We start from the raw sequence: 14,420 nt of genomic DNA, 5'->3' as shown, positions 1-14,420 counted from the left end.
AAGTCACCTGTGGATCTGTTGGGGCGGTATGCGAATTGGAGTGGGTCTAGGGTGTCCGGGAGGATGCTGTTGATGTGAGCCATGACCAGCCTTTCAAAGCAATTCATGGCTACCAACTTGAGTGCCACGGGGCGGTAATCATTTAGGCAGGTTACCTTCGCTTCCTTGGGCACAGGGACAATGGTGGTCTGCTTGAAACACGTAGGTATTACAGACTCGGTTAGATAGAGATTGAAAAATGTCAGAGAAGACACTTGACAGTTGTTCCACGCATGCTTTGAGTACACATCCTGGTAATCCATCTGGCCCAGCGGCTTTGTGAATGTTGACCTGTTTAAAGGGTTTGTTCACATCGGCTACCGAGAGCGTTATCACAGTCATCCAGAACAGCTGGTGCTCTCATGCATGCTTCAGTGTTACTTGCCTTGAAGCAAGAATAAAAGGCTTCTAGCTCATCTGGTAGGCTTGCGTTACTGGGCAGCTCGCATCTGGGTTTCCCTTTGTAGTCCGTAATAGTTTTCAAGCCCTGCCACATCCGACGAGTGTCATTGCCGGTGTAGTAGGATTCAATCTTAATCCTGTATTGACACTTTGCTTGTTTGATGGTTCGTCTGAGGGCATAGCGGGATTTCTTATAAGCGTCCGGATTAGTCTCCCGCTCCTTGAAAGCGGCAGCCTTTAGCTTGATACGGATGTTGCCTGTAATCCATTGCTTCTGGTTGGGATATGTACGTACAGTCACTGTGGGGACGATGTCATCGATGCACTTATTGATGAAGCCGATGACTGAGCTGGTCTATTCCTCAATGCCATTGGATTAATCCCGGAACATATTCCAGTCTGTGCTAGCAAAACAGTCCTGTAGTGTAGCATCCATGTCATCTGACCACTTCCGTATTGAGCGAGTCACTGGTACTTCCTGCCTTAGTTTTTGCTTGTAAGCAGGAACCAGGAGGATAGAATTATGGTCAGATTTGCCAAATGGAGGGCGGTGGAGAGCTTTGTATGCATCTCTGTGTGTGGAGTAAAGGTGGTCTAGGATTTTTTCCCCCTGGTTGCACATGGGAATTTTGGTAAAACTGATTTAAGTTTTCCTGCATTAAAGTCCCCGGCCACTAGGAGCACCGCTTCTGGGTGAGCATTTTCTTATTTGCTTATGGCCTAATTTTATTTTATTTTTATTTTTTTTCACCTTTATTTAACCAGGTAGGCTAGTTGAGAACAAGTTCTCATTTGCAACTGCGACCTGGCCAAGATAAAGCATAGCAGTGTGAACAGACAACACAGAGTTACACATGGAGTAAACAATAAACAAGTCAATAACATGGTAGAAAAAAAGAGAATCTATATACAATGTGTGCAAAAGGCATGAGGTAGGCAATAAATCGAATAATTACAATTTAGCAGATTAACACTGGAGTGATAAATCATCAGATGATCATGTGCAAGAAGAGATACTGGTGTGCAAAAGAGCAGAAAAGTAAATAAATAAAAGCAGTATGGGGGGTGAGGTAGGTAAATTGGGTGGGTAGTTTACAGATGGACTATGTACAGCTGCAGCGATCGGTTAGCTGCTCGGATAGCAGATTTTTAAAGTTGTTGAGGGAGATAAAAGTCTCCAACTTCAGAGATTTTTGCAATTCGTTCCAGTCGCAGGCAGCAGAGAACTGGAAGGAAAGGCGTCCAAATGAGGTTTTAGCTTTAGGGATGATCAGTGAGATACACCTGCTGGAGCGCGTGCTGCGGGTGGGTGTAGCCATCGTGACCAGTGAACTGAGATAAGGCGGCACTTTACCTAGCATAGCCTTGTAGATGACCTGGAGCCAGTGGGTCTGACGACGAACATGTAGCGAGGGCCAGCCGACTAGGGCATACAGGTCGCAGTGGTGGGTCGTATAAGGTGCTTTAGTAACAAAACGAATGGCACTGTGATAAACTGCATCCAGTTTGCTGAGTAGAGTGTTGGAAGCTATTTTGTAGATGACATCGCCGAAGTCGAGGATCGGCAGGATAGTCAGTTTTACTAGGGTAAGTTTGGCGGCGTGAGTGAAGGAGGCTTTGTTGCGGAATAGAAAGCCGATTCTTGATTTGATTTTGGATTGGAGATGTTTGATATGAGTCTGGAAGGAGAGTTTGCAGTCTAGCCAGACACCTAGGTACTTATAGATGTCCACATATTCTAGGTCGGAACCGTCCAGGGTGGTGATGCTAGTCGGGCGTGCGGGTGCAGGCAGCGAACGGTTGAAAAGCATGCATTTGGTTTTACTAGCGTTTAAGAGCAGTTGGAGGCCACGGAAGGAGTGTTGTATGGCATTGAAGCTCGTTTGGAGGTTAGATAGCACAGTGTCCAAGGAAGGGCCGGAAGTATATAGAATGGTGTCGTCTGCGTAGAGGTGGATCAGGGAATCGCCCGCAGCAAGAGCAACATCATTGATGTATACAGAGAAAAGAGTCGGCCCGAGAATTGAACCCTGTGGTACCCCCATAGAGACTGCCAGAGGACCGGACAACATGCCCTCCGATTTGACACACTGAACTCTGTCTGCAAAGTAGTTGGTGAACCAGGCAAGGCAGTCATTAGAAAAACCGAGGCTACTGAGTCTGCCGATAAGAATATGGTGATTGACAGAGTCGAAAGCCTTGGCCAGGTCGATGAAGACGGCTGCACAGTAATGTCTTTTATCGATGGCGGTTATGATGTCGTTTAGTACCTTGAGCGTGGCTGAGGTGCACCCGTGACCGGCTCGGAAACCGGATTGCACAGCGGAGAAGGTACGGTGGGATTCGAGATGGTCAGTGATCTGTTTGTTGACTTGGCTTTCGAAGACCTTAGATAGGCAGGGCAGGATGGATATAGGTCTGTAACAGTTTGGGTCCAGGGTGTCTCCCCCTTTGAAGAGGGGGATGACCGCGGCAGCTTTCCAATCCTTGGGGATCTCAGATGATACGAAGGAGAGGTTGAACAGGCTGGTAATAGGGGGTGCGACAATGGCGGCGGACAGTTTCAGAAATAGGGGGTCCAGATTGTCAAGCCCAGCTGATTTGTATGGGTCCAGGTTTTCCAGCTCTTTCAGAACATCTGCTATCTGGATTTGGGTAAAGGAGAAGCTGGGGAGGCTTGGGCGAGTAGCAGCGGGGGGGGCGGGGCTGTTGGCCAAGGTTGGAGTCGCCAGGAGGAAGGCATGGCCAGCCATTGAGAAATGCTTGTTGAAGTCTTCGATTATCACTGATTTATCGGTGGTGACCGTGTTACCTAGCCTCAGTGCAGTGGGCAGCTGGGAGGAGGTGCTCTTGTTCTCCATGGACTTTACAGTATCCCAGAACTTTTTGGAGTTAGAGCTACAGGATGCGAATTTCTGCTTGAAAAAGCTGGCCTTTGCTTTCCTGACTGACTGCGTGTATTGGTTCCTGACTTCCCTGAACAGTTGCATATCGCGGGGGCTCTTCGATGCTATTGCAGTTCGCCACAGGATGTTTTTGTGCTGGTCGAGGGCAGTCAGGTCTGGAGTGAACCCAGGGCTATATCTGTTCTTGGTTCTGCATTTTTTGAACGGAGCATGCTTGTCTAATATGGTGAGGAAGTAACATTTAAAGAATGACCAGGCATCCTCAACTGACGGGATGAGGTCAATATCCTTCCAGGGTACCCGGGCCAGGTCGATTAGAAAGGCCTGCTCGCAGAAGTGTTTTAGGGAGCGTTTGACAGTGATGAGGGGTGGTCGTTTGACCGCGGACCCGTGGCGGATACAGGCAATGAGGCAGTGATCGCTGAGATCTTGATTGAAGACAGCAGAGGTGTATTTGGAGGGCAGGTTGGTCAGGATAATGTCTATTAGGGTGCCCATGTTTACGGATTTAGGGTTGTACCTGGTGGGTTCCTTGATGATTTGTGTGAGATTGAGGGCATCAAGCTTGGATTGTAGGACTGCCGGGGTGTTAAGCATATCCCAGTTTAGGTCACCTAACAGAACAAACTCTGAAGCTAGATGGGGAGCGATCAATTCACAGATGGTGTCCAGGGCACAGCTGGGAGCTGAGGGGGGTCGGTAGCAGGCGGCAACAGTGAGAGACTTATTTCTGGAGAGATTAATTTTTAAAATTAGAAGTTCGAACTGTTTGGGCATAGACCTGGAAAGTATGACAGAACTTTGCAGGCTATCTCTGCAGTAGATTGCAACTCCTCCCCCTTTGGCAGTTCTATCTTGACGGAAAGTGTTATAGTTGGGTATGGAAATCTCAGAATTTTTGGTGGCCTTCCTAAGCCAGGATTCGGACACGGCAAGGACATCAGGATTGGCAGAGTGTGCTAAAGCGGTGAGTAAGGCAAACTTAGGGAGGAGGCTTCTGATGTTGACATGCATGAGGCCAAGGCTTTTTCGATCGCAGAAGTCAACAGATGAGGGTGACTGGGGACATGCAGGTTCTGGGTTTACCTCCACATCACCCGAGGAACAGAGGAGTAGTAGGATGAGGGTGCGGCTAAAGGCTATCAAAACTGGTCGCCTAGAGCGTTGGGGACAAAGAATAAAAGGAGCAGATTTATGGGCGTGGTAGAATAGATTCTGGGCATAATGTGCAGACAGGGGTATGGAGGGGCGCGGGTACAGCGGAGGCAAGCCCAGGCACTGGGTGATGATAAGAGAGGTTGTATCTCTGGACATGCTGGTCTCAATGGGTGAGGTCACCGCATGTGTGGGGGGTGGGACAAAGGGGGTATCAGAGGTACGGAGAGTGGAACTACAGGGTCCATTGCAAACCAAAACAATGACAATGAAAACTAGCCTGAACAACAGTATGCAAGGCATATTGATATTTGAGAGAGACATACAATAAGGCATAAAGTGATTGCAGGTCTTGATTGGGAGAGCTAGCTAAAACAACAGGTAAGATAACAGCAGCAATAACAAGGTGCTAGTCTAACACAGCAACAACAGGTAAAAATGGCGATGACTAGGCAGAGAGGGTCGGATTAACTACACACAGATCCTGAGTTAAAGCACAGAGCCGACAGATAAGACACAAATAAACAGAATGGAGTACCGTGAATTAATGGACAGTCAAGCATGCATCAGCTATGTAGCCAAGTGATCATAGTGTCCAGGGGGCAGCCGTAGATGGAGCAGAGGAGGCCTCCACTAAGCTAGCACGCGGCGTTTAAAGTTAGTAGCCCGGGGGGTGGTCTGCTCAGACGGAGGGGGTCTGCTCAGACGTGGTTGTGTCGACAGAGAATCCAAGCCAGATGGCGATGGCGAGAGAGAGGTTGTGAATTGTAGAATTGTGTTTGCTAACTGGTGCTAGCTTCGTGGCAGTGGCAGTGGCGCTAGCTCTTCAGCTAGCCGGCAGATGGGCCTAGCTCGAGGCTAGCTCAAGGCTAACTGGTGCTTGCTTCGGGACAGAGGTGTTAGCCAGTAGTAGCCACTCGGTTGCAGCTAGCTAGCTGTGATGATACGGTGTAATTGTCCAGAGCTTGCGTCAGGAATCCGGTGATGTGGTAGAGAAAAAGCAGTCCTATATGCTCTGGGTTGATATCGCGCTTGCAGCTAGCCGGCAGATGGGCCTAGCTCGAGGCTAGCTCAAGGCTAACTGGTGCTTGCTTCGGGACAGAGGTGTTAGCCAGTAGTAGCCACTCGGTTGCAGCTAGCTAGCTGTGATGATACGGTGTAATTGTCCAGAGCTTGCGTCAGGAATCCGGTGATGTGGTAGAGAAAAAGCAGTCCTATATGCTCTGGGTTGATATCGCGCTGCAGCTAGCCGGCAGATGGGCCTAGCTCGAGGCTAGCTCAAGGCTAACTGGTGCTTGCTTCGGGACAGAGGTGTTAGCCAGTAGTAGCCACTCGGTTGCAGCTAGCTAGCTGTGATAATACGGTGTAATTGTCCAGAGCTTGCGTCAGGAATCCGGTGATGTGGTAGAGAAAAAGCAGTCCTATATGCTCTGGGTTGATATCGCGCTTGCAGACTGGCAGGTATTGGCCCGGTATTGAAGCTGGCTGTGTCCGAGTTAAGGGCGAAGACCGCAGCAGTGGCTAACTGACTACTAGCTAGTAGCTAGTTATCTGGCTAGCTTCTGATTGGGGTTACGGTTCTAAAGTATATAAAAAAATAGCAGGTCCGTACCACATTGGGTGAGGCGGAATGTAGGAATGTATATTCAGTTCCTAGATGGAAAGTGAAATTAAAATAAATACGAAATGTATACGAAAAATACGAATACTATTTACACGGGACAAGACAGGACAAAGACACATCCGACTGCTACGCCATCTTGGATTCCAATGAGTTGGTTGAGAGTGATCTTAGTGCCAGCTTCGCTTTGTGGTGGTAAATAGACGGCTACGAATAATACAGATGAGAACTCTCTTGGTAGATAGTGTGGTCTACAGCTTATTGTAAGGTATTCTACCTCAGGCGAGCAATACCTCAAGACTTCTTTAATATTCGACATTGCACACCAGCAGTTATTGACAAAAAGACACACATCCCCCTCACCTCGTCTTACCAGAGGTAGCGTCTCTGTTCTGCTGGTGCATGGAAGATCCAGCTAGCTCTATATTGTCCGCATCTTCGTTCAGCCACGTCTCGGTGAAACATAAGACGTTACAGTTTTTAATGTCCCGTTGGTAGGATAATCTTAATCGTAGGTCATCAATTTTATTTTCCTTTGATTGCACGTTAGCAAGAAGAATGGAAGGCAATAGGAGTTTACTCGCTCGCCTCCGGATTCTCAGAAAGGTGCCCAATCTGCGGCCTCTTTTCTGATGTCTTTTCTTCACGCAAAAGGCATGGACCTGGGCCTGTTCCAGTGAAAGCAGGATATCCTTCTCGTTGGACTCGTTAAAGGAAAATATAAATATTTTATTATTATTAATATTCTATATTTTTTAAAATGTACTCTTGTAAGTTTTAATAGTAGAAAGCTCAAGGTGCAATTTTGAAATTGTGTCACGCCCTGACCTGAGATATCTCTGTTTTCTTTATATTTTGGTTAGGTCAGGGTGTGACTAGGGTGGATACGCTAGTTTTTGTATTGTCTAGGGGTTTTGTATTGTCTAAGGGTTTTGTAGGTCTAGCTATTTGTATGTTTATGGTGGCCTGATATGGTTCCCAATCAGAGGCAGCTGTTTATCGTTGTCTCTGATTGGGGATCATATTTAGGTAGCCATTTCCCTTTGGTGTTTGTGGGTTCTTGTTCTATGTTTAGTTTCCTGTCTGTACTATTCATATAGCTTCACGGTTCGTTTTGTTATTTTGGTTAGTTTGTTCAGTGTTCATTCTTATAATAATAAAGAATGTACGCATACCACGCTGCGCCTTAATTCGATTCATACGACGAACGTGACAAATTGGGTAGTGCATCATCAGTTTCTCTTGTCATGTTAGTCATTGCAAACCTTAGAGCTATTTACAACATGTCAGAAATGTCCAGATCAACTAGCCCATGTCAGCTAACGTTTTTTTAGCCCATAGATATTGTTGTAACTTTTTTTGTCATTCAAATATCACATGAATATATAACAGTATAACTTTAGTACCGTCCCCTCGCCCTGACACGGGCGCGAACCAGGGACCCTCTGCACACATCGACAACAGTCACCCACGAAGCGTCGTTACCCATCGCTCCACAAAAGCCGCGGCCCTTGCAGAGCAAGGGGAAACCCTACTTAAGTCTCAGAGCAAGTGACGTAACTGATTGAAATGCTAGTAGCGCGTACCCGCTAACTAGCTAGCCATTTCACATCCGTTACACTCACCCCCCTTTCAACCTCCTCCTTTTCCGCAGCAACCAGTGATCTGGGTCAACAGCATCAATGTAACAGTATAACTTTAAACCGTCCCCTCGCCCCGAAACGGGCGCGAACCAGGGACCCTCTGCACACATCAACAACGGTCGCCCACGAAGCATCGTTACCCATCGCTCCACAAAGGCCACGGCCCTTGCAGAGCAAGGGGAAACCCTACTTAAGTCTCAGAGCAAGTGACGTAACTGATTGAAATGCTAGTAGCGCGTACCCGCTAACTAGCTAGCCATTTCACATCCGTTACAAATACACATTAGACATGTCAAAATGTATAGAATTACAAGAAAAGTTGCTTTAAAACCACAGAATGTTCTTTGCACCCCATGACAAAACATAGAATTGCAGTAAATAAGTTTTAAACCTGCAAAATTCTATACAGTGCCTTCGGAAAGCATTCCGGCCCCTTGACTTTTTCCACATTTTGTTACGATACAGCCTTGTTCTAAAATTGAATAAATAGTTTTTTGAAAAAGTTAAACGAGGTCTTGTATCTCCAGAGATGCCAGAGCCCGGGCTCTGGCTGGGCCACTCAAGGATATTCAGAGACGCCACTCCTGCATTGTATTGGCTGTGTGCTTAGGGTCATTGTCCGATTGGAAGGTGAATCCTGAGCACTCTGGTGCAGGTTTTCATCAAGGATCTCTCTGTACTTTGCTCCATTCATCTTAGCCTCGATCCAGACTAGTCTCCCAGTCTCTGCCTCTGAAAAACTTCCCCACATCATGATGCTGCCACCACCATGCTTCACCGTAGGGTTGGTGCCAGGTTTCTGTGGTGGTTAATTTCTTTACTATCAAATAAGGAGAGACAAACTTATCACACAAGTCAGAGTCATACTTAAACTAAATCTTTAATAATAAGAGCTTTGCAAGAGCAATGACTTTCAATGATTCACCATTTCTAATGATCCGTTGAGAGTGGCAAAACAAAAGTACAAAGCTCTTTTATAACCAAGATACACCCCTTTCAACCTACATGACGAACAACAGATACATAGAATTGTCACAAGGTTAAGATTTGTATAAAAGATATATATAAGATAGACAGCATCTGCAGTGTCAACAGTTTTCATTGTATAGACCAGTGTCTGGCCCTCCTACTCCAAAATGGAACCATCTCTCCCTGGTACGGTATAGAACAGAAACATTAACTCATGTTCTCTGGAATGCTCTTTGGGTTTTATCACCCAAGACATCGTAAATCTCCTCTGTCAGTGTTATCTCATATAGGCCCATCCTCAGTAGAACACACACACAATAGTTAACAGAACACTCTATTCTGTCGAATAAAACAACTATTATAATGCAATACAAGCATTATAACATAATCTTGCAATTACCCTGACATTTCCTCCAGACGTGACGCTTGGCAATCAGGCCAAAGAGTTCAATGTTGGTGTCATCATACCAGAGAATCTTGTTTCTCATGGTCTAAGAATCTTTAGATATCTATTGGCAAACTCCAAGCGGGCTGTCATGTGCCTTTTACTGAGGAGTGGCTTCCGCCTGGCCACTCTACCACAAATGCCTGATTGGTGGAGTGCTGCAGAGATGGTTGTCCTTCTGGAAGTTTCTCCCATCTCAACAGAGGAACTCTTGAGCTCTGTCAGAGTGACCATTGGGTTCTTGGTCACCTCCCTGACCAAGGCCGTTCTCCCCTGATAGCTCAGTTTGCCTGGGCAGCCAGCTCTAGGAAGAATCTTGTTGGTTCCAAACTTATTCCATTTAAGAATGATGGAGGCCAATGTGTTCTTCGGGACCTTCAATGCTGCAGACATTTTTTGGTACCCTTCCCCAGATCTGTGCCTCGGCACAATCCTGCACTGTCAACTGTGGGACCTTATATAGACAGGTGTGTGCCTATCCATATTAAGTCAAATCAATTTACCACAGGTGTATTCCAATCAAGTTGTAGAAACATCTCAAGGATGATCAATGGAAACAGGATGCACCTAAGCTTAATTTCGAGTGTCATAGCAAAGGGTCTGAATACTTATGTAAATAAGAGATTTCTGTTCATTATTTTTAATACATTTACAAAAATGTCATTATGGGGTATTGTGTGTAGATTGCTGAGGATTTCTTTTATTTAATACATTTTAGAATACGGCTGTATCGTAAAACAAAATGTGGAACAAGTCAATACTTTCCGAATGCACTGTAAGTATGTACAGTTGAAGTCGGAAGGTTCCATACACGTTAGCCAAATACATTTAAACTCAGTTTTTCACAATTCCTGACATTTAATCCTAGTAACAATTCCCTGTTTTAGGTTAGTTAGGATCACCACTTCATTTTAAGAATGTGAAATGTCAGAATAATAGTTGAGTGATTTATTTCAGCTTTTATGTCTTTCATCACATTCCCAGTGGGTCAGAAGTTTACATACACTCATTTAATATTAATATTCTCACACAAATTATCAATGAACCCACCTGGTACAACCCCAAATCCGTAAACACGGGCACCCTCATAGATATCATCCTAACCAACTTGCCCTCCAAATACATCTCTGCTGTTTTCAACCACGATCTCAGCGATCACTGCCTCATTGCCTGCATCCGTGATGGGTCTGCGGTCAAACGACCACCCCTCATCACTGTCAAACGCTAACTAAAACACTTCAGCGAGCAGGCCTTTCTAACAGACCTGGCCCAGGTATCCTGGAAGGATATTGACCTCATCCCGTCAGTAGAAGATGCCTGGTCATTATTTAAAAGTGCCTTCCTCACCATCTTAAATAAGCATGCCCCTTTAAAAAATGTAGAACCAGGAACAGATATAGCCCTTGGTTCTCACCAGACTAGACTGCCCTTGACCAGCACAAAAACATCCTGTGGCGTTCTGCATTAGCATCGAATAGCCCCCGTGACATGCAACTTTTCAGGGAAGTTAGGAACCAATATACAGAGGCAGGTAGGAAAGCTAAGGCTAGCATTTTCAAGCAGAGATTTGCATCCTGTAGCACAAACTCAAAAACGTTCTGGGACACTGTAAAGTCCATGGAGAATAAGAGCACATCCTCCCAGCTGCCCACTGCACTGAGGCTAGGAAACACTGTCACCACTGATAAATCCACTATAATTGAGCATTTAATTAATTAATTATTTTAATTGCTATATTGTAATTACTTCGCCACCATGGCCTATTTATTGCCTTACCTCCCTTATCTTACCTCATTTGCACACACTGTAAATATACTTTTTTTCTACTGTACTATTGACTGTATGAATGTTTATTCCATGTGTAACTCTGTGTTGTTGTATGTGTCAATCTGCTGTGCTTTATCTTGGCCAGGTCACAGTTGTAAATGAGAACTTGTTCTCAACTAGCCTACCTGGTTAAATAAAGGTGAAATAAGGCCTACCGGGTGGCGCAGTGGTCTAGGGCACTCTGGGTTCGCGCCCAGGCTCTGTCGCAGCCGGCCGCGACCGGGGGTCCGTGGGGCGACGCACAATTGGCCTAGCGGGTTTGGCCAGTAGGGATATCCTTGTCTCATCGCGCTCCAGCGACTCCTGTGGCGGGCCGGGCACAGTGCGCGCTAACCAAGGGGGCCAGGTGCACGGTGTTTCCTCCGACACATTGGTGCGGCTGGCTTCCGGGTTGGAGGCGCGCTGTGTTAAGAAGCAGTGCGGCTTGGTTGGGTTGTGCTTCGGAGGACGCATGGCTTTCGACCTTCGTCTCTCCCGAGCCCGTACGGGAGTTGTAGCGATGAGACAAGATAGTAATTACTAGCGATTGGATACCACGAAAATTGGGGAGAAAAAGGGGTTAATAAAATAAAATAAATAAAGGTGAAATAAAACAAATAAAATAATATATATATATATATATATATATTTGGTAATGTTGCCTTTAAATTGTTTAACTTGGGTCAAACGTTTAGGGTAGCCTTCCCACAATAAGTTGGGTACATTTTATCCCATTCCTCCTGACAGAGCTGGTGTAACGTAGTCAGATTTGTAGGCCTCCTTGCTCGCACACGCTTTTTCAGTTCTGCCCACAAATTTTCTATAGGATTGAGGTCAGGGTTTTGTGATGGCCACTCCAATATCTTGACTTTGTTGTCCTTAAGCCATTTTGCCACAACTTTGGAAGTATGCTTGGGGTCATTGTCCATTTGGAAGACCCGTTTGCGACCAAGCTTTAACTTCCTGACTGATGTCTTGAGATGTTGCTTCATTATATCCACATAATTTCCCTGCCTCATGATGCCATCTATTGTGTGAAGTGCACCAGTCCCTCCTGCAGCAATGCACCCCCACAACATGATGCTGCCACCCCCGTGCTTCACGTTTGGGATGGTGTTCTTCGGCTTGCAAGCCCCCCCCTTTTTCCTCCAAACGTAACGATGGTCATTATGGCCAAACAGTTCTATTTTTGTTTCATCAGACCAGAGGACATTTCTCCAAAAAGTACAATCTTTGTCCCCATTTTGCAGTTGCTAACCGTAGTCTGGCTTTTTTATGGCGTTTTTGGAGCAGTGGCATCTTCCTTGCTGAGCAGCCTTTCAGGTTATGTCTATATAGGACTCGTTTTACTGTGGATATACTTTTGTACCTGTTTCCTCCAGCATCTTCACAAGGTCCTTGGCTGTTGTTCTGGGATTGATTTGCACTTTTCACACCAAAGTACGTTTATCTCTAGGAGACAGAACGCGTCTCCTTCCTGAGCGGTATGACGGCTGCATGGTCCCATGGTGTTTATACTTGTGTACTACTGTTTGTACAGATGAACGTGGTACCTTCAGGCATTTGGAAATTGCTCCCAAGGATGAACAAAACTTGTGGATGTGTAAAAAAAAAAATCTGAGGTCTTGGCTGATTTATTTTGATTTTCCCATGATGTCAAGCAAAGAGGCACTGAGTTTGAAGGTAAGCCTTGACAGGTACACCTCCAATATGTCAATTAGCCTATCAGAAGCTTCTAAAGCCATGACATCATTTTCTAGAATTTTCCAAGCTGTTTAAAGGCACAGTCAACTTAGTGTATGTAAACTTCTGACCCACTGAAATTTTGATACAGTGAATTATAAGTGAAATAATCTGTCTGTAAAAAAATTGCTTGTGTCATGCACAAAGTAGATGTCCTAACCGACTTGACAAAACTATAGTTTGTTAATAAGAAATTTGTGGAGTGGGTGTATGACAGCAACCTAAGTGTATGTAAACTTCCGACTTCAACTGTATATATAAATATATATACAAAAATATATATGGGGGATTGGAATTCATGCAGACAATTACATTGATGGAAGCTACGATCTATCTACAATATTAAAGCTGATCTACCACCTAAAAAACAAAAAAAAGAACATTAGGCTCCTTAAGAGCACATCTCGGGCTGAGCTGGATATAAAGGTGAACTTTTTAATGTTGGTTGATATTAATTGGGGCCATTGTGTGTTAAAATGCTGGTGTAAAGGCTACAATGTTCTACACTTTGGAATTCTTGATCTAGTTTCTTAATCCTTTGATGGGGTGATTGAAATGAAAAGATGCAGTCTTGCAGAACAGCCTACACTGCAGCTCAGGCCAGGCTGCCCTCTAGTGACAACATTGTCACTTTCATCCCTGGCCTTGACCCGCTTGGTCAATGTATACAATATACAATACAATATACAAGTTTTTGGGCGACCTGACCAAATTCACATAGAAATGTGAGATATAGATATGTCATTGAAAGCAAGACTAAGAAGCGGTAGACCTGTTCTATTTACGCTATTTCTATGCTTCCCAATTTTAATTTTTTTGTTTTGGCATCTTTTACAAATTTTAGTACACCAGCTTCAAACAGCTGAAAATACAATATTATATTTTCTGTAAAGCTAAAATATTGAATTGTTTTAAGATGGTCATACCGTGGATCATTTAGTTATTTGGTTTAGAATTTTTGATCCCCTTTAGCTAGCAAAAAATACATAATTTTATAAGATATTTTATTTGGCCTATATTACTATAGCCATAGAAATGCATTGAATAACACATTCATAAAAGGCAAAATAGAAATAAGGAATAAGGCTTTCAAGTGTCTGTCCTATATCTAGGAGATATAAGAAAGCTCAGGAAATATATTTTTTGGGACACATATTTAACCCCTTATTATTTTTTGCACAAAACTACCTACATATTCCATTCATTTTTATAGGTTATCTTCAGACAAGTCCCGTGACACTTCTGGGGGTTGTAGAGCAAACCATTGTGTTCACGAGTCTCCTCTTTCCACAGTGGGGTCATATTCGTTTGTAGCCCAAACATGACCCTTGTCGAGGCCGTAGAACAAAACGGAGAACTCCACGGTGTTCGTGAGAGTCTAAGGCCAAACCGTTATTTGTTTTAGGCCAAAGAGTTCTGACACTACAGAGGTTTCATGAGAAGAACGATTTTCAGGATGTCTCATGGGATGACAAACACTGCTGTAGCTCGGCCTCCTTCCATCACAGATGCGGAAGGCTGACATAGGCGGATGCTGTGGATTGAGACGCAGCCTACTCTAGTTTAAACTGACAGATTTTGATGGGGATTTTTTTTTAAATGATGTTACTTTGATGCATGGGCAAGTCAATACTCTTAAGGATTAAAACAGGTGAGTAGAATTTTGATTTGATTTATCGGACCATTTTAAA

The sequence above is a fragment of the Salvelinus alpinus genome, chromosome 1, assembly GCF_045679555.1.
Source record: "Salvelinus alpinus chromosome 1, SLU_Salpinus.1, whole genome shotgun sequence".
Taxonomy (NCBI): domain Eukaryota; kingdom Metazoa; phylum Chordata; class Actinopteri; order Salmoniformes; family Salmonidae; genus Salvelinus; species Salvelinus alpinus.
This window is presented reverse-complemented; position numbering follows the sequence as displayed.